The 26783-nt window shown below is 41.1% G+C and overlaps 1 long non-coding RNA gene across 1 annotated transcript in view; it reads left to right on the top strand.

The window, feature by feature from the left end:
* LOC101935951 (uncharacterized) overlaps positions 1-26783 on the top strand; it is a 108715-nt gene that overhangs the window by 80767 nt on the left and 1165 nt on the right. Inside the window, exons 4-5 of the long non-coding RNA XR_010599629.1 lie at positions 1099-1256; positions 1638-26783. This is a non-coding gene — a long non-coding RNA (uncharacterized LOC101935951). The remainder of the gene's footprint in view (positions 1-1098; positions 1257-1637) is intronic.

Genomic DNA, 26783 nt, shown 5'->3' with positions numbered 1-26783 from the left:
GATTCCCCTGACAAAGGGAATCCCCCAATGCTGGAAAGTGCATGATGCTTAAGTGCTTATTTATTTAGCTATCCTAATAAACCCTCCTCTGAGTTAGGAAAGTACTATTATTATCCCCATCTGACAGGGGGAGAAACTGATACATGCAGAGATTAAGTAACTTGCCCAAAGTTACACAAGAAGAGATGGGAAGTGAATCTGGGTCTCCTAATCTTTCATGATCATCTTCCATGTGTTTCACTATCCAAAAGAGAAGAGAGGGAGACTGCCCAATGCTGGTCCTGACATGATTAAATCATCCCCCTAAGGTGGTGTTGGTGTGATGATTCAGGCAGGTAGCCTAGGGAATTAGCTGTCCTCAGCAGGTTTTCAAGGTGCACATCTCCACTTGCTTCTGAGCACCAGAGATTATTCAGATTCCCCCCCCTTGGGATCTACATCTCTTGAGGCTGACATCAGCATCTCAGGTAATCACAAAGACAAATGTCAGCAGTGGCTCCCATTGAAGAAAGTGAAGAGTAGTGGTAACCACTTGTTTGGAACTTGGCTAACTGAGGGCTCCTCTCCATTTGAAGCTGAGTCTGTTGCATCAAACTCTGATTGTCTTTCAGCTGCGGGGGCTGGTTGTGATGCATTCACTCTGAGAGTTTTCTCAAACTCACTCAGAATTCGTTCTCCTTCTATCTACAAATTCAAGCAGCCAAGGGGAAATATTTTCTTTTTCTGAAGAGAACATTTCAGCCAAAGATACAATGTTCTTTGGTTCTGGTCTCAGTAACACTGCATAACCTGGCAAGAATTCCTTGTTTCCTGTATCAGTCATTCCTTGGCCTTATTTCCAGTAGAAGAAAATATGCCCTAACCTCCGGCACCCTACCTCCAAGGCTACCAGAGCCTTCTTATCCCCCCTGTGCTTCACAACATAGCCGTGGCAGCAGAAGACCATATGTTTGTCAGATTAGTTACTCTCACATTTTCACATAAAGTTTGAATTTGTGTTCACTTATGCAGTGGGAGACCTTTCATTGGTTGTTCAGTTAGGGTATTATTAATTATGTGTGTTTTCCCCTTTCTAACAAATCATTCTATTTGTTCCAGAGTGTGCTGGTAATTTTGATGGGGGAGTTCAGGAGATGGAGCGCAACGTGATTCAAGACAAAAGAGTCTCCATTCTGATTACTGCTCCATTGTGTGACAGAGCAAAACATTTCAATGTGGTTGAGACTGAATTTGAGTCAAGAAAATACAAGTTGCAGGTAAAAAAATGTTTTGTAGTCATTGAAAGTTGAGGGTGAGGTGGGAGAGACTCGTAATTAAGTGTCAAAGTTTGAGATGTCATCACAGCCTAGAGATGTTTGTATAGCCTTAGTCACACAGTTTTCCTATGTTGTGGTTTATATATTTGAAGAGTATAAAAAATTACACATTTTAACAAGAAAAAAACCCCTCTTCTTGTTTATTACAGTCACACAACAAATGTCTCTGCTTTTAGCATGTTTTTTGGAGAGATTTTGTTTATTAGAGAACAAAGGAAAAGCAGAAAAATAAGGATTAAACTTTTCAGGTTTTTGAATGTAAAAACTCTTTGATTTCCAAGCTGGTTATGATTAACAGTATTAACTGTTTCATTCCCTTAGACGGAAGGGGACATGGCAGATGTCTTTCACCCTGGCTAGCAAATTTAATCTTTGGACCAATGTGTGTCAGGTAAAATTTTCAAGCCCAGTTCATGAGGGAGTATTGGGATGGTAGCAGTGAGTTAATTGAACAAGTCACCATATAGCTGGCTTGAGTATATCTAGCTACTACAGTTCTCTGGGATGCTGTAAACATACTGTAACTTTGGGGTGTTCTCATACTCGAAAAGAAAAACGATCTTATTACTACGAGTCAGTCATGAAATCTAGCTCCCTGCTGACATCCAAGCCACAAAATATTTTGCTCATTGGTAGTAGGATTCCTTTGGATATCCTTAAAAAAAACAACTCTCTGTCTAAAAAGGGACAATGGCAAGTTAAACAAGTAAAATAGCCCACTCCCTTTGTCTGGCATTCACTCAGCATGAGAAATGGGTTAGCCTTTTGTATGTCAATATTCTCTGTTTAGCCATGCCTCAAAAAATGTTTCTATTTAACTGCTACCTACTTCTTAGTGAATCAGTCAGTGCTAGTGGCACTCATTGATCTCAGTTGGAACAATGAACAAGTGTGTAGGCAGAATCTGGCCCTAAGTAACATATCAGCCTATTAGTAGAGAGTAGAGGAAGGAACCACTTTCCCTAAGACCTGTGCCAATTGTTAAATTAAATTAATAATTCACTGACAAACTGAGAGGTGTTAATCAACTGAATGAAACCTTTTGGATGCTCAGGCTGTGTAAACAAGAATTCATAGAGATAATAGCTAGAGTAACTTTTAGCTGTGTATTTGTAGGGCAATAAAGGGCCAGATGCTGAAAGCTGTCCATGCATGGAATTCCAATGGTTTCTCTGTGAGTTTTGCATGCAGACCCAAAGTTGCTGTGAATAGACCTTGTGATTGGGGAGAAAATGGACATAGGTTAATACCATATTGGGATGAAAGAGTCAAATCCTGAGCTACTGTATGCAGGATATGACTTTGTTCACTTTAATATGCCGTTCATAAGAAAAAGAATGTCACTGCTAAGGTTAAATAACGGCTGGTGCTTATGAACCTTTCTGTGGCAAATAGGAGATGACAAAGGAAAAGCAAAACTTGTATATGAAATTGATTCTATAATTATTAAAGACTGTACTAAAAGTTCAAATATGAAGAATTATTTTCTATTCTATGCCTTAGTTGCCATATCGGATCAGACTGATGGTCCATCTAGTCCAGTAACTTGACTCAGACAATGGCTAGCACCAGATGCTTCAGAAGAAGGTGCAAGAACCTTGTGTTGGGCAGATGTGGGATAATCTTCTCCCACATTGGTCTCTTCTGAACCCCTAGCAGAGATTGACTTAAACCCTTAATCATAAGACTTAACAACCCTTCCAAAATTTGAGCATTAACTTTTATAACTCTGAATGTTCTTGTTATACATTATAATATTCTCGTTATATAACAATCCCTGTTATGAGTCAACAGTGTGCCCTTGTTGCCAAGAAGGATAACAGCATTTTGGGCTGTATATGTAGGAGCATTGCCAGCAGCTTAAGGGACGTGATCATTCCCCTATATTCGGCATTGGCTTCATCTGGAGTACTGTGTCCAGTTTTGGGCCCCACACTACAAGAAGGATGTGGAAAAATTGGAAAGAGTCCAGCAGAGGGCAACAAAAATCATTAGGGGGCTGGAGCACATGACTTATGAGGAGAGGCTGAGGGAACTGGGATTATTTAGCCTGCAGAAGAGAAGAATGAGGGGGATTTGATAGCTGCTTTCAACTACCTGAAAGGAGGTTCCAAAGAGGATGGATCTAGACTGTTCTCAGTGGTACCAGATGACAGAACTAGGAGTAATGGTCTCAAGTTGCAGTGGGGGAGGTCTAGGTTGGATATTAGGAAAACCTTTTTCACTAGGAGGGTGGTGAAGCACTGGAACAGGTTACCTAGGGAGGTGGTGGAATCTCCTTCCTTAGAAGTTTTTAAGGTCAGGCTTGACAAAGCCCTGGCTAGGATGATTTAATTGGGGTTGGTCCTGCTTTGAGCAGGGGGTTGGACTAGATGACCTCCTGAGGTCTCTTCCAACCCTGATATTCTATGATTCCATGATTCTATGTTTGAATCTTAACAGTTGTCTTATTTTTTTAATACTACTGTACATTGATCAGAAATTTTCACTGCACTGTTCTGACTGGTGCCCAGATCTTTTTCCTGGTGGTTACAACTGATTTAGAACCCTGCAATGTGTGAGAGCAGTTCAAATTATTATCCTTCTAATGTGCATTACTTTGCATTTGTCAACAAAGACTTCTGCCATCGTGTGGCCCATTCCCCAGCTGTAAGCTGCTCTGAAGCTTCTCAGTCTTCTCTAGTCTTGAGTAATAATCTTGTGCCATCTGCAAATACTGATGCCACATTGTTCACCCCCTTAATTATATAAACCTCGCTGGGTTTAGTAGAGAGAACCGTGGATCACCATACTGCTACTCTTTTGTCATACTGAAAATTAAATCTTCATTGTTCTTTTTTCTCTTTCTTTCAGCCAGTTTCTAATCTATAGCAGAATTTTATGTAGTACCAGGAGAGCATATTTATGCAACATTGTTCTATTCCATTGACTTAATCTTTCAGTTAACATTCTTGCACTACTGTATTATTATTCACAGGTTGATTTAGAGCAATGGAGCTCCATGTGGTCTTCTGATATGCACGGCTCATTGCCCAGTGTCTTGGCAAGTCAGTTACTGCAATTGATTTATATGTTGGATGTTTCCTCTTACGTCATTCTTCATATCTCCTCCCACTTAAACTCCTGAAAGGTTCTGTATTATTTTTTAAAGAATGGCTGATAGCAAATGTATCACTATAGTTACAAAAGAGAGTCCTACAATTATAATTTGGCTGTACAAAATACTGCAAATAAGAGACATACCTTAATATACCACCTCAGGGTTATTTGGAGGACAGAGAGGCTTTAGCAGATCTGTGGTATATAAACAAGAGGCACGCTGCAGCCCCAAACTAAAATACCAACATGTAATAATTCTGGTCTTCCAAGGAAGACCAGCCATACCAAACCTCTTCAGTGCCTGCTCATGATGCTACCATGATGTCACTTTTGGCTCTGTGAATAGATTGGTCCACCTGCAGGTCTGCCTGCTTCTTGTTTGCAAGTTGATTATTTTGAAAAATAATAGGATACCAGCCTGGTATCCTAGTACCAGTGTAACAAGGAACTCTTAATAATCCTGTGTTACTTCCCAAAATTGACCCCTGGGTTATGTCATGCATAATCTGTCTTGCTGTAAAATGCATCACTGTATTGTATCTTCTATTTGACGACTCTTTAGTTTGTCCATTAATCTCTTATATAGAACTAGCTACATCCATTTGAGAATTGGCTTAATGTTCTCTCTTCAGCAGCATACATGGCTTACTCTATACACCGAGATACTTGACCTATGAAAGTTGGCTTGCAGTTAGTAGACAGCAGCAGGGTCAGGATTAGTTCAAAATAAATCATTAGTTAGAAATTGTAACTCACTGTGCTACATGTGGTGCATCCTTCAAGGCTTATTTACCAATTGTAATTTTTTTCTTCAATGGGTTCCAAAAAATTCCTAGACATGCTAATTAGTACTGTTTTTGCTACAGGAGGACATTTGGCCTGAAAGTTTAATTTAATACTATGCTTTGATCATAGAACTCCCATTAGATGCCCCCAAGAAAATGACTTTTTTTTTTTTGCATAGTGATTTAAATGGTAATGCTGCTGCTTAGTTGGAACAGAATTTAGCTAGTGCCAGATAGTTCAGTGGTGAGAACCAGATGTTAAATAAGTGTGAAATTCTAAACTGTAAATTAAGTTATAGGTAAGTTAACTTTGGTGATATTGGTTAAAGATTAAAGCAGTAGTCCAAACCAATCTAGCCAAGTAGTTCTTGATCATAGATCTGCCACTAGCTGGTCTATCACTCCCTTCAAGTGAAGATACAGGAACAACAGGGACTATTAGAGCATTGGGGCTTCAAATGGTTCCACTGTAGCTCAGCAGCTACTCCATGGGCTTAAGCATCAGGATTCCTTCTTCGATCAGCCTCAGTAGAACCTTCACACACGACATCCAGCATCAGCTCCCTAGTTTGGCTCAGATGAAGGATGTAACCTGAAGGTCCTGATCCGATAAGCATGGACACAAATTCAACGCAGTGGGTGACATCCTGCCCCTGTTAAAGTCCATGGGTAAAACTCTCACTGACTCCACGGGGGCCCGTATATAACCCAATGGGACTCCTCTTGTATGGTGGCTAAGCACATACTTAAGTGTTTGCAGAAGCAGGGCCTATGCGTGTAAATTCTTCCTCTCTTGCCTCCAGATTTTTTGAACATGGCTGGCCCAGGGGAATTGTTCATCTCCTTAGAAAACTGAAAAACAAATGAAAACTTGACGATGCTTTGGATCCTTGTTGTTCAAAAAAAAATCCTTCTTTCTATTTAAAAACAAGAGATGTTTTTTCGTACTGATTTTTACGTAACTTCTACTACCAAGAAATAAACAGCATTGATTTGACTGAGCTATTACATGTCAGTGAGCTGCAGCTTAGAGTGTCAGTTCTCATCATACACTTATGTGGCAGGTTTTATGAATAAAACATGGGCAGTTGCTTTATGGGAAGATGCCACATCTTAGCTACTCTAAACCCTCTGTCCTTGAAGAGAAAAGCTTTGAAAAACTGGGACCATATTTCACTCCAAGATATACAATATACTTTTCAATGAAGTGATAATATATCGTTTTTAGCCGAATAACTTTCTTCCCTCCTCCCCTCCCATACTTACGAGAAAAATATGGCATCTTAAACTAAAGCACACTTCAGTCAGTCTCCCTGTGTCCGCTCTGTGCCAGCAGCCACAACACTGCTTTCATCTTGGCTTCAAAGCGTGGTACTGGAGGGTGGGGGAGGGGATGTCTAATGCAAGAAGGGGAAACAAACAAAAAAAAAAGGGAGGAAAAGAAAAATAATATTCTACCTTTCCAATATGAGCTTTGCCTGCAGGAAGGCTACAGTGCATGCTGTATTCACACAGTTTTGCCCGTTGTATATATACTTTTTGGTTATTGCCACTTCCCATGCTGGGAAGATTCTTGTCATCTCTGACATATTTTATCCACAGAAAAGGCTGCCCTGCCCTGCGCTTGGTGATTGAGGCTGTGCCCCCGGTGTGCCACACTATCAGTGGTTCCCAAGGCTGCCTAGCCTGGGAAAAGCTGCATGGACACGTTCCAAAATCAGCATTACATGCATTATTGTTCTTACTCTGCCTGATTAGAGTGCACACAATGAAAACAACAGCAACAGCCTCATTTTCTAACCCTCCTCCCAACACAAGGCTGCTCCGAGTCTGTTTTTTTCCCCTGAGTCTTCATAAAAATTAACTGTTTCGCTGCTGCAGGACGCCCAGATACCACCGTTGCTGAACTGCTGTGTTCTTGGTTATTCCACAAGAGTTTCCAGAGATTGTGGGGAACATTTTCAAAAGTGCCTAACTGACTTAACAGAGTCACTTTTGAAAATGGGACTTAAACACATGATTAACATCTGGGCTTAATACACTACTGGAGTGTGCTCAGATACTATGGTGATGAGTGTGACATAAGAACACATATAGAACAGTGTGAGTCTTCTCCTCCTAAATGCCTATTTTTTTTAGATGCTCTTGTGCTTTGTGACACATGCAGCAGCCCAGTTTTTCCAACTCCGTTTGTCTAATGCCATGTTTCTTGCTCCATTGTAGTCTGTTTCCATGGAAGTGACCTCATTCTCAGTGCTTTTCTGATATGTCATCTATTGTCTTCCTCTTTTCCGTCTTCCACCAAGTGGTATCCAATGAAGGGCTTGTCTAGGAATACAGTTCTTGGACATTCGTACAACATGCCCAAACCATTTCAGCCTTCTTTCTCAAATCATTGTCTCTACAGTCTGTTGGTCAGTCCTTTGTAACACATCAACATTCGTTACTTTATCCCACTAGCAGACACCAAATATTCTCTGCAAGCATCTTTGATGGAATGCGCTAAGTTTCCTATTTTAGCATTTGCCAAGTTTCAGGAGCCTATAAAAATGTGGTTAGCACAATGCACTAGATAACTTTATCTTGGTTCTTGTATGAATCTCCTTATTTTTCCAGATATTTGGAAGTCTCAGAAAAGCTCCACTATTCCCAATTCTTGCTTTCATCTCCTTATAGAGCTGGCCATCAGCACTGCTTATGCTTCTGAGATACACAAACTCATTAACCATGCGGTATACTTCACTATCAATCACACACACCATCATTGCTGACTCCTCTTTCAAAGATCATGAGTTCATTTTCTTTTGGCTGATTTTTAATCCTACTTTGGCGGCTTCACCTTGGACATTGATAGTGCTCGTTTTCATGGCATCGTCATCTATGTCCAACAGAACCATATCATTGGCAAAGTTAAGATCTTGAAGTCTTGGAAGTCTAGCCTGATCCGTTACCCGAGAGAGGTGCCTGGTAGCATAGCATGCCCCAGACCTAAGAGCCTATGTCACTTTTTAAAATTGGATTTGGGCTCCTAAATCACGTAGCTGCTTTTGAAAGTTTTATCCTGTATGTCTCCAGGAAGCTGCTGGTAGGACAGACTTGGAAGGCTGATGAAGAGAAGAGAAGGTGCAATCCCTATAGATAAAATATGAGAGACAGTATGCAGTATTTTATATATTTTACATGCACCAATAACTGTAATAAAATGTGTAGAAATACAATATTACATACTGTATAGTGTTTCTTGTATTTTATATATACACATATATAATACATACCATTATGAGTACGTAGATAAACAGACAAAATAGGATACAATGTAGATGTTTTATTTCAGGAAATATTTTATGTTGTTTTTATACCACATTGTACAGAAAGGCAGTGCCTGTACCATACAAACTCTTCCAGAGAAATGTTGCTCTCCCGGGGATTACAGTTGAGCTTGGAAGGAATATTCTCTTCAGCGGGATGCAGATAGTGAGGCTTCTTTACATATTAAGGCCTCTGCTGAGGTCAAACTGCAACTTGTTTTCAATCATTGAGAATTTGTGAGGATATTCTTGTGTTATGTGATGGACTTTCTTCTTTTCATCTCTAGGGCTGCAACTGTTTATCTTGAAGCCACTTGAAGCTAGAATAAAACTAATTTTCCTTGCCTTTAGTACTTTTACAACATGAAACAAAAGACGTATGCAGATAGCTTTCTAATCTGTATTAAGTGTACCTGTTTTTGTTGTCGTTGTTATGGCCAGAAATGTGATTCTGCCAAAATAAAATATTAAGCTTCTTTATTTTCCATCAGTGATTTCAGTGTTGCATTTGCTAAATTTGCAAGTCCAAATAAAATTGTTCTAACTTCCATCCCAGCCAGTTCGCCTTGGGACTTTAAAATCAAGTTGGTTATATTTTATTCTCCCTCATGTATCATCATTTCCAATAAGGATATTAGAGCCTGACTTTAGCTGGCGACATTGTTAGTTAGATAGTGTGATATAAGGCAGAATATAGTCTGGTCTTCAACAACTGTACTGACTCCACCGTACTGAAAGAAATAACATCTTACTTTTCTTAGTAAACTAGCTTATAAAGGACATGTCTACACTGCACCTGGGAGCCATCCTGAGTCCACAGACTTGTGCTAGTGGGGCTTGTGCTAACTCTCTAAAAATAGCTACACAGATGGTGCTTGATGTTGTGGCTCAGGTTGGAACTCAGGTTCTGAAACCTGGGGGCAGAGTGCTTGAGAGCCCGAGCAGTAACATCTCCATGGCTATTTTTTAGCACATTAGCATGAGTCCCCTAGCATGAGTCTGTGGACATGATCTGGGAGACTTGCTTCTAGATGCAGTTAGGGTGGCCACTCATGCATTCCCAGAATACCAGACGTGCTGGCACCTCCAGGAACAGCATGGGCCCACCCCTTCTGGTGTGACCTCACATGCATGGTGTTTGCAAGATCATGCCACATGGGGATGCCATTTTGAAGAGCACACTGGTGCCCACTGGCATGATCTCACCTGCACCATGCACATGAGTTCATGCCAGTAGGGATGGGGAGCCATTCAAAATGGCATCCCTGGTCCGATACCCGTCAAAACCATTGCCAGTTTTGTTTCAGTACCTGAAGGGTGACAAAGTAACCTTAGAAAAGCAGGACTGTCCTGCTTAAAACTTGGCAGATGGTCTGCCTAGATGTAGCGTAGATATGCCCTATGACTCAAAAGCCACAGGATCCATTCTGCTCTCAGTTATGCTGACCATAGTGGGAGTTACATCCACTTAACTGATTGGAAAATTGATATGCTAGGTCTTTTGGTTCATAATTTATTTGATTGACGTCAGTGGAAGTGGAAGTGAAAGTGAAGGCAGAAAAAGGTTAACAGAGGACAGTAACAAGGGGCCATTTTATTAAACTAGCTTTTCTGACCCTCACCACATTGTAAAGAGTACATTTGCTGAATGTTTGTGTGCAATTAACATATTTAAGATCAGACTCCTATATCATGACTGATTCCTCTACTAATCACCACAAAATATAGGCTGGAGTTCAGTGTTACTTCTCTTGCAAACCAATTCCAGTGATTCTGTCAGTTACTTGTTTTGTCCAGAAGTCTCAGTTAGAGGGATGTTATAGTCCATCACCTTATAATTTTCTAATTTTAGCTGGGAGAAAGTCTCAGATTGTTCTGGAAAGCTTCAATGTTAGGCTTTTTATAAAACTAATTAAAGTGTGGAACCAGTTCATGAAGACAATATTAATGAAGCTCCTATAGTATAAAAAAAACCACCCTCAACTATTTCAGTATAGTGAAATCACTATAGTCATCAAAGATTTATGTGGTGACATATATTACAGGAGGTTTTGGTATTTCTAGATTCATGGCTACTCACCAGCCCATCGGTCAGATTTGCATTAGCTTACTGCCGAGCAATTTCTACACTGCAAGCGCTTACAGGGAAGTGGCTCCTAATTCCGTTTGTGGATCTGGGCTTTAGGAGCCACGGGAGTTATACCAATATAATTATACAAGTATAGTTAAACCTCTATAGTCAAATCTATATAGATCCCTGTGTGGGAGCTATTATTCCAAAAAGAGAGTGGCTTTTTCTGGTTTAGCTCAAACCATTTTCAAAGCAACATAACCTAACTCCCTCTCCCCCCCACCCACACCCCAATGACCCTTTTATGCTGGAATAACAATGTCTATATGGGAGCTGTACCAGTATAATTAATAGTGGTTTAAATTCATACCTTACCTTATGTGCCAGTATAACTTTCCATTTAGGCAAGTCTTTACTCTCATTGAAAATCAATGGGACTTAGTCTCCTAAATCAATTAGATGGTTTTGATAATATTACGTTGTGGAAGCAGAGAATCTATTGAAGAGACCAAATTAACTGAGCATAGATTTGTACAAATTTGTGTTTACAGAGATGGCCTCAGGATGAAATGTCTGATTAAGCAATAAAATTGCATCATGGCCTAAATGAAGATTTACTGACAGTGCTTCCAGGCATACCTACCCCAAGCCCTTATACTACCGGCTGCGTTGCCACTTGGTGTAAAGTATCCACTTCACACAGGATAGTTTGCTATGGGCCCCTTTGGAATAAAGCCGTCTCACAGCTGTGTGTTACCTGAACAGACTTGGATTAAGTTTCTGTTGCCATGGAAGCCATGTAGTCCCCTCTAATTATTCTGTTCACATGACAGCCATGCCCACTGTGGGATAAATTCTGACAGAGTTCAGATTACAAGGTAGGTTCCTTTCTCTTTTTTGGTGAGGCAGGCATATTGGATTAATGTGTAGCTGGCCTACAAATAACTGAAAAGGCCTGATTGCGCAGGGCAAGGTTTGTAAGTACATAGTTTGAAATTATAATGTATATGTCATCTGCCATGCTTATCTCGTGGGTAAACATGTTAAATTAACTTGGAAAAAGAAGAGATGCCTGCCAGCCACAGCTGTTAGTCTTAATCTTTCTCATTTAATTTCTAAGCAAGCCTTTTCTCATCTCACACATTATGCCTAGAAAGGGGAGGATGTGTGTACTCCATGAATCTGGAGTGAGATTTATGGAAAATCTGACATGGAGCAGAAGAGATGTGTTATTGTGTACATATTGTTGGTTTTAACCAATAAAACCCTAAATGGCATTTTTCAGACTGCCTTTCTTCGTATATGATACACAACAGCTGAGCTCAGTGGAGGCACTCAGGCTACTAAGGATCAGGGTGGTGCATTTGAATAAACTGAAATACATACATAAATATAAATGCAGTGGCATAAATGACAGGTATGGCACAAGAGGTCATCAGGAAAATTAGAACAACCACCAAGGTGGGTTAAGAAGAGCGAGATTGACAGCTTGTCTCATGGAGACATGCCAGAGAAACAGAAAAAGTAAGTACATCCTGCATGAGTCGTACCTATGTTCTCAATAATTTCGTAGATTTGATAAAGTGGTTGGGAGATTGAATGTGAGACCGGAATGCCAAGAAGATGCAACAAGGAGGCAGAGGGAAAACACACAAAAGCAAGATGATTGGTGAGTAGCAATCCCCAGAATCTCTTGAATCAAGTCTCTCATCCTGGAAGTACTCCAGGTTCCCCAGAAGGTCTTCAGAAGATGATACTCAAAATCTCTCTCAGACCTTTGAGAGGATACCCTGAATGTGACAGTAGCCAAAAATCAATTAATGTTGTTATTTATTATTATTATTATTTATTATTAACCATGTTTATTATGGAAGTGTCTAAAGGTCAACCAAGAATGGGGCTTCATTGTGCCAGGCTCTGTAAAAAAAACAAAAAACAAACCCAAAACAGCAGTTGTAGACAATCCCTATCCCCAAAGACTTTATAATCTAAATAGTCTTGCTACTGTATTCAGACAAGACAGACTTGCAATTTATAGTGATTCAGATGTTAAGATGTAACCTGAGCATTATGAACAAGAGAAATGACCCATCCTGAAAACTCACAATGTTACTATGCCAGGAATTCCAGAGGTGTACATTTTTATCCTACCTACAAACCTTGGGAGGCAAACACATTTGGAGGACCGCTAATAAAAGTGAATAAGGCAAGAAATTAAGTTGTCAGCATTTCTCAAATGAGTCTGTTCATGAAGATTATTTTGAAGATATGAAAACTGGGTAAAATTGTCTAAACACAACCCCCAAATAACTTGCCCACAAATACTGATAACATCTGCAACACAGTACGTATTTTGTACAATGAACCCAAGATGACCTATTCAGCAAACATAAGGTTTAAAGACACGTCAGGCTTGTAACAACTACAGATAGTCTATGCTTTCCTATTACTACATATCGGTACCATCAAAATTTTCAAATACCGGATGTTTCTTTAGCATCCTTAAATGCAATGGACCCATCACTAAAACTCTGTAATTTGATCTCACTGTAATGAGTCAAAGTCTCTGTAAATATTAAGGTTGGTGATGGATTCACCTCCACAGTGTCCTCAGTTTTTTTTCCAGGGAAGCTTCCTAAAGATTGGATGCCTATCCAAACTTAATTGTTCACTTCTTGGTATAGAATTTGGGCTGTCAAGTTTGGGATAACAGGTTTCCTCTCAGGAAGTCCAGTGCTCCCTTGCCTTGTTGGGATTGGAAAATGTAAGGATATCTTTTCTAGCTGTGTTTCAGTATGTTTGCTTCTGAGGAAAAAAAAAAGAAGAAAAAGAAGAAGAAAATAGTTTATAAATTAACAAACTAACTTTTTCAAACCTCAGAATAGCTTCAGGTTCAGTTTTGTGTGAAGGATCAGGTCTGTCATTTTATTTGAAGCAGTTCACCTATCCTTATTAAATATGGCACATGCTGCTTTTTATTACTACATAAAACAGCTCTTATGGCCATAATAAAGTAGATATGAAATTCAAGGTGCTGTGCCTTTTAAAGATATGATGCAGCCTCAATACACTTGCAGGCATAAGTCTGTCTATCTATCTATCTATCTATCTATCTATCTATCTATCTATCTATCTATCTAATGTTTTTATTAATAGGGAGAAAAAATGAAATGCATTGAATTAAGATAGCATTCTGGATGGACACACTGGAAAAATAGGTATTTTACTACAAAAAGGGAATTGTTTTTTCTGACAATGGGCAGGTCAGTATCTTTGCTGAAAAGATGCTGACCTGAATAGACTATCAAAATGCTTCATGGCTGTTAAATGAAGAACTCATCCTTCTAATCTTTGAGTGGGAGAGGAGGCATTTGTTCAATAGTCTCACACACACACACACACACACACACACACACAGTGCAACAAAATTTGATTCACAACAATATCTAATGGATTGAAAAGAAAGCAATGGGGTCTTTGCAAGAACCTCAGTGAACTATTTTCCATAGTTTATTTTAATGAGAACAATAAAATGGATGCATCAGACACCAGGAAATATCCTGAGGCATATTGATCTGAATAGCCAGAGGAAAGTTGATAGAGAGGTCCAAGCGACACAGAAATGTTCCAAAGATACTCATCATTATCAAACTCTTTTTTATGGATATGTGCTATAGAGTATAATAGGAATGAAACATACAGGGTTCTGTAAAAATTAATGTTAAAATCTACCATGTGGAATTTAATTGAGAACCAGACCTTGATGATATCGTATTTTAAACTGAGAATTCATTAAAAATAATCTGGGAGGTGTGACAGGGTGTGAGTAGCCTAAGGCTGACTCCTCACTCTGTGCCCTTAGGTCTGGTCTACACCACAGAGTTAGGTCAACGCAAGGCAGCTTACGTCAACCTAACTATGGAAGTGTCTACACTTAAATATTGCTCCCGCTGATGTTACTGGCCAACTATGCCAACTTAATAACTCCACCTCTGCAAGTGGCGTAGTGTCAAGGTCAATGTAGTTAGGTTGACACAGTGTCAGTGTAGACACTGCATTGCTTATATTGGCTGTTACTGGCTTTCAGGAACCATCCCACAATGCCCCACACTGATAATACAATCCATATAAGCGCACCTGGTGAGGACATGCACTGCTGACACAAGGAGCAAAGTGCAGACACGGATAAGCAATACAATTACTGTGATGGCTGTACGCCAACATAAGCTAGGTCAACTTAATTTTTTAGTGTAGACATGGCCTCAGTAAGTGTTCCCACATGAGCCAAAGTGATGAGATAATTGATTAAGTACCAGGTGATTAATCAGTCAGCAAGGGGATTCAGCTCCTCAGCTGAGGATGGTTAAATGAGAGTCAGGAGGAGGCTGGAAGGCAGAAGGACAAAGGAGCTCAGGATCTCAGAGAGATGAGATTTCTCTTCTGCCCTGTGCCTTGGTAGTAGGTAAAGGCTTGGGGAAAAGCCTTATGCAGTGAGGAACAAACACTTGTAAAGCACGTTGTAAACCAGACATTCTCAAACTGGTGAGCATGACCCCTAGAGGGCATGGAATGTGTTGGGGGGGGCATCAGAAGATTTAGGGAAAAAAACTTACTGCACATATTCAGAGCTGGGCAGCTGGAGAGCAGTGGCTGCTGGCCAGGTGCCCAGCTCTGAAGCCAGCACTGCTGCCAGCAGTAGTGGAGAAGTAAGGGCATAGCATGTCACTTTTACTTCTGAACTGCTGTGGTGGTGATGCTGCCTTCAGAGCTGGGAGCCTGACCAGATGCAGCTGATCTCCCCTCTGTCTTCAGAGCTGGGTGGTTGGAAAGCAGTGTCTGCTAGCTGGGCACCCTGGGAGGGGGCATGTAAATTACCGACATAAAGAATGGGGGCATGATAAGTTTGAGAACCACTGTTGTAAATAATGCAGATGGTGTGGAACATGCCATTGGTGTGCATGAGGACTGTTTGCAGCAAGAAATACAGGGTGAGGGAACCATGCCCTGTGACCGGAGGGAACTGCAGAGTAGTGGTATTATGTCACTAATAAAATTCACACACAAAGGGGCCTGATTCTGATCTCTCACCAGTTTTACATGGGGGGTCACACCACTAGCTTCAGTGGAGTTACTCTTGATTTACACTGGAGTAAGTAAGATCCTAGGAGTACCAATTGCTCTTAAGATGGGCTGAAACTTCAGTGGAATTTCAGATGTGAGACCATTGGGTTAAGGTCTCAACTGTGAGCAGCCCTGTAATACTGCTCTTTGGCTATGCAGTGCCCAGAAGTCTTAAGTCTCATTACAAGTATAAAGTCTATGTTTTATTCATCTGTGTGAGCCAAATTCTGCCCTTAGAAACATGTGCCCAGCTCCTGTTGGAAAAAATGGGAATTGTATGAGTGTATCTGAGGGAGGTGTGAGCATAGACTGCCATAGTTTTCATCCATTTCGCACGGCATCAGAATTGTGTCTCCCCCATTGTAATGTTACAAGATTTCACTTGCTAAGAATTCAGTACTTTGCACCATATGTATCTAAATGTAGCTTAGGGACGAACACCGTTACATTTTTCTCTCATTTCTTATTGTTCACCCCTCTTCTGTCTGTGACTTCATTTCAGACCAAGAAAGTCAATATTTACTCTGCTTTTTTATTTTTCATTTTGCTGCTCTATTATACCATAACTAATATAGGCTGATCTTACATAATGTGATACATTGGTGGTGACAACAGAAGGTTACCATGCCTATCACAAATAAACATGATAAAATAACACAGGTTTATAGTCAGAAGAAATATCTATTTTAGCAGGTGTCAAAGCAGCTAAAACACTTATTCAGTGATAACTTTCTACCCAGTTTTCAAGTGTCTCTTGCTTTCTCTTCATCTGCCTTATACTTTATTTCTACAATGCTTTGCATTTGTATTTATTTATTAATTTATGTCGAGTAACACTATCATTTTGACTCATTGCTTAACAAAGAGGAGCATGGTTCATGGTCTCCTTTGCCCTATGGCCAATTTGCCTAGCTTGATCCAAATTTATGTTCTTCTTGCCTACTCATGGTTAAGCATTTAGGGTCCATTGGTGCAAAACCTCACATGTAGGGGGAAGCAGCAGATAGTGTCCATTACTCTTCCCTAGGGTACGTGTACACTACACACTTAAGTTAACTTCAGATAAGTCGACGTCCAGCCGCCACAGTAATTAAGTCGGTAGTGTGCGTCCATACCACACTCTTTGTGTTGGTGGAGCGCGTCCTCATTAGCAGCTCTTGCACTGATGCAGAGAGCAGTGCACTGTGGGTAGTTATCCCACAGTGCAACTTGCTGCAGAGGGTTTTGGGAAGGGCTTGCAATGCCCTTCCCAAACTTTTGAGTTTCATCGCAAAAAGTCATTGGCAAGTGTAGATGCTCCCATGGTTTTTGCGCAAAAAAGGGACTTTTTCCGCTTTAAATGACAAGAGTAGATATGTCCTAGGTTAGACCTCAGTGAAAGCAATATCCCCATGGTTATAGCTGCCTGCTGTGTGCTTCATAATACCTGTGAGGCAAAGGGAGAGAAGTTTGCACAGAGATGGGGCGTGGAGGTGGATCGGCTGTCTGCTAATTTTGAGCAGCTAGATACCAGGGCTATAAGAAGAGAGCATGGGGTACTGCATCTCAGGGAGGCTTTGAAAATCCATTTTAGTCATGACCCACAGTAATGTGCACTGCTTCTCTGTGTTGTGCCTTCCATAGTGTGAACCTTGCTGAGATGGCTGGGTTTTTGTCCTCAGCACCTCCCCTCTGTTGCCTCAGGTTCCCTGTCCCGCCCCGTCTCCCTGTTTTAAATTAACAAAGATACTTTCATTCACAAGACATGGACTTTTATTGCACAAACATACTGAAACTTAAAGAGCACAAATAGTATTTAACCTTGGACACATGGTGGAATAAAATTGGGAGGGGAAAAACACATTAATCTTGTCTTTAAAAGCAGTGGCCTTGCCTGTCACACATCATTGTATGTCCCGCTTTTATTCTTAGGACTCTCCCTTTGGGCTTGAGTGGAAGGGATATTGCATTTCCCCCCCTTGCCTCCTAGAACGTTTGGTAGTGGGGAAAGATGGTGATGTTGGAAGGCAGCTCTGCAGGGACTGCAAAGGGAGTCTAGCCTCAAGATTTTTCTCCTGAAGGTCAACCAGATGCCTCAATATGTCTGTTCCATCAGAATCCACAGCATCTCCTGCTGCATGCCACACTCATGCTTCTGGGCTGCTCTCCTACTCGCAATGTCCATGTCCCATTTTTCAGAGAGAGAAGTCTCCACACTTAATGCTTGGTGTCTGCCATCCCAGAGGCATTCATTATCTCATTAAACATGTCATCATGCATTCTCTTTAGCCTTCGTCTTATAGGGGAGAGCCTCTCCACCGGTGTGCAGGAAGAGCTGAAGGCTGCACTTTCAGCTGTAAGCCATGGAAAGCACAAAGCAACCAATGTCAGTGCAGACCCAGTGTTCAGTGCAGAGTTGCTATATAAAAATCTCTCCCCTTGTTTTATGGAAGTTTAAGGCAGAACCTTTTCATTTACACTAGGTATTTATTGAACCTGTTTGCTGTCCCAGCCATTGTGAATATGGCCCTGGGGCATCGGTGCTGAACCATCAGCAGCATTGAGTGGGCAACCCACCACGGACCAGAGGTGGGCAAAGGGCCATGCCATCTCCTCCTGGTAACATGGACATTGTCTGGAGGTTGGGAACCAGCGCTGACCTCCCAAACTACAAGCCTTGGCAGAGGCTGCGCTGGAGGGGGTGCGTGCCTGCTACAATGTGTGGGCACCACAAAATTTCCCTTCCGCCTGGTGCCACTGCTGCTAGCTGTCATCTGAGGATTGCAGTTACGAAGGTCAATGAGGACCCCTGCCACCCAAACTACAGCCATGTTTTGGAAATCGTGAATGAAGGAGTGGAAAATCACAATGCAGGGGGACCACACATACTATTTTTTGTGGTCCGAGCAGTTGAAATGAAAACTACCACCATTTCCCCTAGGTGACCCTATGCGATATCACTCTCCTGAGGGTAACAGAGGCAGCAAGAGAATAGATGCTGCAAGGTCCAGGTCCAGACCGGGCGCTCATGCTGCTATGCTGTGTACTGCAATGATGCCAGCAGAATTAATATTGGAGTGGCGCGGGAAAGTGTCTTGCCATGGTGGAAGAAATAAGGCAGCCCTTCCCAGAAACCTTCTGCAATGGATTGCAGAGTACCACCACAAAAGTTTCTTGAAGCTCTCTGTGGAGGTTTTCTGGGCCATCCCTGTGTACTGTGACAGACCCAGACCAGTGGGGTACAGGAATCTGGTAGATGGCAAATACACTGGTCGCTGGATGAGTAGTTTTCTGTTCCCTGATGACCAGAGCAGGGGCTGCACTAGAGTAATCAGGAACCTGCTAGAACCAGTTAAGGCAGGCAGGTTCTAATTAGGACACCTGGAGCCAATTAAGAAGAAGCTTCTAGAATCAATTAAGGCAGGCTAATCAGGGCACCTGGGTTTTAAAAGGAGCTTACTTCAGTTTGTGGTGTGAGTGTGAGGAGCTGGGAGCAAGAGGTGCAAGGAGTGTTGCTGGAGGACTGAGGAGTACAAGTGTTATCAGACACCAGGTGGAAGGTCCTGTAGTGAGAATAAGGAAGGTGTTTGGAGGAGGCCATGGGGAAGTAGCCCAGGGAGTTGTAGCTGTCATGCAGCTGTTACAGGAGGCACTATATACAGCTGCAGTCCACAGGGCCCTGGGCTGGAACCCGGAGTAGAGGGTGGGCCTGGGTTCCCCCCCAAACCTCCCAATTGACCTGGACTGTGGGTTCTTCCAGAGGGGAAGGTCTCTGGGTTGTTCCCCAACCCACATGGTGAATCTCTGAGGCAAGAAAATCTGCCAATAAGCGCAGGACCCACCAAGATAGAGGAGAAACTTTGTCACAGTACATAAACAGTCTTTTTCATGGGGCACCCTTTGCCTAGCTGGTGAGGACACTGGGAAGCAGATAGCCACTCTACCTCAACATGTTCATTTAAATTAAAAATAGAATATCAGAACATGTGACCCCAAATATGACTTCAAATTGCATATTCACCAGAAGTTCCTTCCTTGGCATCATGCTCATCCATGATGCTGTTCTGTGACTGGTTGGACTGCTCTGGGGTTACGAAGAGCTCCTGGGTCTCCAAAAGAATTGATCCTCCACTTGCCTGTTTCCCATTTTCCTTCTCCTTTTCTTCTGCTTAGTGTTGCCTGAGCTGGCCCAGGACTCTGACTCCTCAGAGCTGTTATCCATGCTGCTCTTAGGGATTGTAGTGGGATCACTGTTGAGAATTGCATGCAGCTCATTGTAGAAGTGGCATGTCTGTGGTGCTGCACCAGAGTGGCTGTTTACGTCCCTTGCCTTCTGGTACACCTGCCACAGTTCCTTCATTTTCATGTGACTGCGTGTCCTGGGTATAGCCCTTCTTCCTCATTTCCCCTGCGATCTGCTCAGAGATGTCTATATTTTTATGTCTGAATCAGAGCTGTGTCTGCACAGCCTCTTCTCCCCACAGACCAAGAAGATGCACCATCTCCTGTGTACTTCCGGCTGGAGTGCCTTTGAAGTGTGGAGCCGCCATGATCAGCTGGGCAGGCAAGCTCTCCACACCAAAAAATGGAAATTCAAAAGTTCCTGTGTACCTGGCTTCTGGGCAGTGGAATTGAAAACATTTACCAGAGTGGTCACAGCGGAGTATTGTGGGACACCTCCTGGAGGCCAGTTAAGTCGACGTAAGCAATGCAATGTCTACACTGCCTTTGTGTCGACCTAACAACATTGAATTAAGTGCTACACCTCTAGCGGAGGTGGAGTAATTAGCTCAATGTAGCAATGTAGGTGAAAGTGACCTGGTAGTGTAGACACATTAATTATTAGGTCGACGTAAGCTGCCTTATGTCTTCCTAACTGTGTACTGTAGACCAGGCCTTAGACACAATGGGTCTGATCCTCAGCTGTTTTAAGTGGAGATACATTGCTTTAGATCAGCTGAGGTTCTGGCCCAGTATCAGTGACTGTGACCTGACTTGGCAGATACACCACCATCTACTTGTGTGTTGAGAAAGCAGAATTCCATCCCCCTGACTACATAACAGTTCTTTCAGGCAAAGCCCTTCTACTTAGAGTTTGCTCTCAGGGGCAGGATCCCTGAGAGTTTAGGGTTCAAATGAACCTATATTAATTATTCATGAAAAAAATATGGACTCTGGCTTTTTTGAGCTCTTCTCACATTAACAAAAAGGGCCTGATTGAAAGTCCACCTAAATCAGGGGTATCTTTCCATTGGCATCAATCAGGTCCTGTATTTGCACATAAAAATCACAAAGCCTCAGTAGATAACAGATCTCCTTGAGTGGACATGCCTCCTTCCTAATCTAGAACACACCAGTTCTAGGAGCTGTACTCAGTTCAAAGATGTACTAAACTGCTCTGTGTTCCTCAATCAATAAATACCTTTGACTGCAGATAAAATAGCGACTGCTACATCACCTTGTGTAAGTTCTCTTCTCATGATATATTTTTAGGACAGAAAAATAATTAAAAAGCATTTGGGTCAAAAGCATTTAAAATATGGTCAGACATCAGTGGATCATGCCTCAACTAGGTTTTATAAGAGGCATGACTGTTTGATCCACAATTCTAACCATGTAACTTGTTTTATCTCCAGGTATAGATAAAGTAAACTCCAAAAAATAAAACAAAATAAAGCAAAGTGCGATCCGAGGCCCTTGGTCCATAGTCCCATTGATATTAGCTCTCAAGGGACATAAGGATCACATGCGGTCTTGTAGTTTGGAATGTAAGCTAAAATGATTGTGTATAAGAAACAAATCCTTGGAATGTGTGCTCTGGTGAAAATACACTCTGCTAAGAGTTTGATCCTGAAATCTCAATGGTGTAGCATGTTTGGGGAAGAGAGAGCAAAGCTATGAGTGCTGCTGATCTGCTTCTAGTTGTTAGCATATTTATATTTGATCTCCCAGCATTCTGGATTAACTTTCACTGCTGGCAAAAGAGCAGCTTGAAGTGTATTTTTAAATCTTCTACCCACACAATCATAATAAACAGAACACAACATGAAGGATTCTGGACAAATAGTAGACAACTGAACCCACCCGTTAAACTTCCAAATCAATCACTCACATTGTGATTGGCTTTCAAGGCCTGTCTAGGTCATATTATGACTCCTTTATTAGTGTTTAAGGTCACCAGGAGACATGCAAGTGCATCCTATATCAGGAAGTGTCGTACGACTCAAGAGTGAAATATTTGGCTTTTAGTACAAGCTGTGGCTGTGACTCGGAAATCCAGGGAAGTGAGTTAAATGCAGACAAGCTCCAGGCGCCACTGCCTCCACACTGCCTCACAGGAGATAGAATGGACTAGAATAATAGAGGCTTTCCTGCCATTCTCAATATTATGTTGTATTTCTGTCCCATTGAGTTCCTCGAGGCTATTTCCCATTCTGCCCGGCTGACCACAGGCAGTAATTCAAAGGAAAAGGCTTTCCGAAAGGCAGGTACACAGCACGAGAATGTGAAACAGTCTGATTTCATATTGGTGCCAGGCGATTGCTCCTGCAGGAAGGCAGATTAGAAGCCCGCAGTGTACACATTCTGTTAGGTGAGTGCAAGTCTGTGTGACTGTGCAGCAGATTTATTGGTTTATTTATTGGCACTGGCCTGTAATTAGACTTGGCAAGCATATGTGCACACCCGTGTGTACACATGCACACACAATCACACAATGTAAACCACACCCCTGCCCAAAAATGACTAACCACAAACAAAGACTACTTACTATCAATGAAAAGGGAAAAGAAGGCAGAACTGCGGCACTCAAATCCGTCTCTCCACCTCTTGAAATCTTCAGATCAAGACTGGATGCCTTTCTGGAAGATATGCTTTCACCAGACACAAGCTAGAGGGCACAACACAGGAGTAATTGGATGAAATTCTGTTGCCTGTGGTATAGAGAAGGTCAGACTAGAAGATCCAATGGTTCCTTTTGGCCTTAAAAATCATTGAAAGTATGAAATCCCACAGATATTTTTGTGCCTTTTGGCAGACAATGTCACAGCATGCCTAACTTTCGTTGCAGTCATTCCCCAACCCCATTGGTAATATTTTGTGGACAGTTAATGTGGTTCAATTCCAAGTCAAACATAAATGTACTGGAATAATAATATAGTGCTTTTTCATCCATGGATCTCAAAATGCTTTACCAAGGAGGTCAAGTGTCATTATCCCCATTTTACAGATGGGGAAATTGAGCCACAAGAAGGTGATGTGAATTGCTGTTCCTTTTAGATAGAATGATTAAAAAGAGCTAAAGGAGATACAGCTGCTAGTAAATATTGATACATGAAAGTGAAAGGAAGCAGGATGAGTTTTCTTCAGTTACAAGATAAAGTAAATAATGATGCTGTGTTAGTCTGTAGAATGACAAAATTAGCCCCTGTCAATAACACACACGCCCCATATAGACCGAAACGGACAAAGGCACACAAACACCAACAACAGTTTCAGGAGGTAAGGATAAAAGGTTTTCAGGTCTGTTTTTGCTATAGTGCAGTGGAACTTTTGTGAAGAGTCTGTGAAGTACTCACTGGCTGCATAAGAAAGAAAACAAATGTTTAGCCTATTAGCAGAGGAAAACTATTAAGAAATGATTCCCTCTAAATGACATAGATAAACTAAAAACAGAACTACTGGTCTAAATCTTAAAGAAATATTATATCATAATGAAATGAGAGAAAATAACACTGTATTTAATAACTGGAACAGGAATGACTTCTCTAGGGTTGCTTAACTGTTTCCACTTATAGCATCCTGCTTTCAGACTTTCATAACTTTTGGAAACTTCCAGGCTAAAATTTTTCATATTTGGTCCCTGCCAAATTATTAGAGCGAAAGAGAGTGCGTGTATGTAAATTTAAATGAAAACAGTTCAACTACAGTTGGTTAAAAAAACAACATAAAATGTTTTGTGAAAAACTTTCAGATTTTTGAAGTTCTCACCATTTTGGTGGGTTCCAGATAGAGCCATTTTCTGTTTTTCACAAAACTGTTCACATTTTTTACCAACATTTTTTCAAAATCATTTTTGAAAACATTATTAAAATTTTAAATGAAAAAAAACACCCTATGTTTTTAGTTGTAAAACTTTTTTTGGTAAACATAAAATTTTGAAAATGATTTTAATAAATTTTTTTGATACACATATAGATTAACTTTTTTTTTGCTAAAATGAAAATTGTTTAAAATGTCACCAATTCCCCCTCCCCCAAAAAGTTCTGTTTTTACAAAAGGCCATTTTTATGAGAAATTTCCATGCACAAAAATTTCAGCTCTGGTTCATCTTTTTCGTTGGTGTGTGTGTGTGCGTGCGCATGCTTAAAGCGTGTTGAAAGTGGGGAAAAAATGACATTCCCTGTATGCGTAAGGGAATGAGTTAAGGTTGTGCATGCAGCCTTGACTTCCTGGCTTCAGCGTGGTATGCCATGCAACTTTAATCTTCTATTAATGCACTTATGTATGCAATATAGTGTATATAAATACAAGGGGACCTGTGGGTTTTACTAAAAATGATGGTTTTGCCCTGAGGCTTTTTATCCCAGTTGAAAAAGAGTCAGGAAACAGGTCAAGCTCATGGCACATGTGTATGCATATGCACATTTGCATTACACGTCACATCTATGTCTTGCCTATCTATAAAAGACATTACCTCACCCACGTTGTCTCTCTCGTAGTCTGGGACCAACACCATCCATCCACTGGCTAGTATCTGAGCACATCTGCTCATCTGCTCTACACTTCTTAGCTGACAATGAAATGTACAAGACTCCTAACACACCAAACACTTATAAGACTGGGATTCATTACAGTACCTTCTTCATCAGTGGAGAAGAAGATTGGTGTGATTTGTTCATGGCAGACAATGCAAATTAATAGTCTAACTTTAGGCCTACCAGTTTTCACAATGTCCCTTAACGTATCAGATGATATTTAATTACTACTATTACCACAATAAGGGAAGCTCTGTAGGGAAGCTAAACTGTATGTTTAGCAGAAGGTCTAGAGTAAACAGTACTGTTAGCACAGGTAGGTTGAGTTGGACTTTTGAGAACATTAGGAGAAGGTTTTCAACCTATTCCATGTATGTTTTTGTTCCTGGTTTCCTGTTTCTCTCTCTGGCACTCTCCCTCTAGTGAGGATAGCAAAAATATGACTAGGAAAGTATTGCTATAATGGGTATGTAAGGGGCTTCCTCATTCCCTCGCCCCAAAGAATAAAACATTTTGCCAGTGTAGAACTTGCAATCTCTCGTAAGCCTGAGGTGACTGGGAAAGGTTGTGTGCAATCTGTCTAGCTCATGAAGCTCTGAGATCAGTAGTATGACAAACCTGGCTGTGCACTGTCAGACATTCATGGAAGGCTCACACACTTACTATGCATTTCCTTTAGCAGCCACTGTATGTCACGTCTGGGATCTATGAATCTGTTGGAAGATATTTACCGCCTGTTTCAAAATGCAAGTGCAAGGCAGATGAAATTAATTAGACATTTCATTTTTCTGCTTTGCTATCTAAAATTTCAAATGGAGGCTGACAGAGGATACATTTCCCTCCGTATAAAATGTATAGGTTATATTATGAGTAGCCTAAACATTAGTACATGGTACAGTGTCAGCTTACATAATAAAACAGGGATTGCAATAATCCTGCATAAAGTCTACTTTGTATGTTGAGAAGTATTATGCAGCAGGGTCCAACATGAAAAGAATCATGTCTCTTATTCCACCACTCTGGCCAAGTACCACGTTGTCTTTACTGGAAGACTAGTGTTCATCATGTGTTTAAAACTAAGAGTGGGAGAAGTTGGGACATAACATTCTTGGGAGATGACACTATAAATAATACTGCCTTGCTTTGCCTTTGTGTAGCTAGTACATCTGGAATATTATAGTGTGAGCAGAGAGAGCATGCTATAGTTAAGGTTGAGTTCCAGCTTCTATTTAATGTCCCTTTTTTCAGCTTTTTCATAACTTTCTCAAACAAGTAGGCTAGACAAATAGACTCTAAACTAGGAGACATGCTCATCAGGATTCCAAATTCCTCTCTGCCTATTCCCCCTTTGGAGAGATACTCATCAATAGGAGTCAAGCCAACAGCTCTACATCAAGGAATGTACAATTTCCACAAGTGTATAGTGTTGGATCAAGAAAATTACAGGCTCTGGCAGCTATAGGGCTCTGATTTTTCCCCTGTTCCTCTCTTTTAGTAACCAAATAATCAAGGACATTCCATGCAAAAACGTAGGTAGATAAGAATGGACTTTATAGAATGCAGACTGGAAGCTCCTCTTCATTTAGAGAGAAACATAAATGTTGGTATATGCCTGGCTCAATGCGTGTGTGTGTGCATGGGCACACATGCAGGTTAGTGACTTTTTGATTTCTACATACAAGAATCACATACATTATAGCAATGCTGTTATTCTAAAGGTGTCACATCTCATGCCAGGATTCTTGTTTTCCTCTGTCCACTGTGTTTCAGTGGTTACATTAGAGACCGGACACTTTTTTTTCAAAGAGATGGTTATGGTTTTTACCCACAATGATGTTTTTAGTGGCTTGTATTTCTGATGTATGCTAAGTCACTGCACTGCATGTGAGAAATGTTTTTCAGTAACTGGGCTGGCAGGTCTATAGTCTCAGTCAAGGGTGACTGGCATGAGCCAGACATTTCTGGTGTCCACGGTGTCTGTCCTGGAGCCCTTGCAAACTTTGAAGACCAATGTTATCACTGTTAGGCTGAGGTGGATACTGACGTGAGCTCTGGTACACAGGAACTGGGCAGAGGCCATTTAGTTGAAAGATGCTAGTGAGATCTTTTATCAAAGGAAACAAATGGCATAATAACAATGTTTTTGTTAATTTCTCACAAGTACTTTATGGCTCCATGGAAAGTGGAACGTTGACAAAAATCTTGAAAACAGTCAGGACTTCATAATAAATTGCAATGGTGAAAATATTTATTTTTTTCCTTTGGTGAAGTCCCTTTTCTTTGGGAACATTTTCTTCGTGGTTCAGCAGGACATGGAGGCTAATGGTGCATGAAAACATATCACATTG

This window comes from Chrysemys picta, chromosome 3, assembly GCF_011386835.1.
Source record: "Chrysemys picta bellii isolate R12L10 chromosome 3, ASM1138683v2, whole genome shotgun sequence".
In the NCBI taxonomy this organism is placed as follows: Eukaryota; Metazoa; Chordata; order Testudines; family Emydidae; genus Chrysemys; species Chrysemys picta.
The sequence above is the reverse complement of the archived record's forward strand: the minus strand, read 5'-3'. Positions and strand labels throughout refer to the sequence as shown.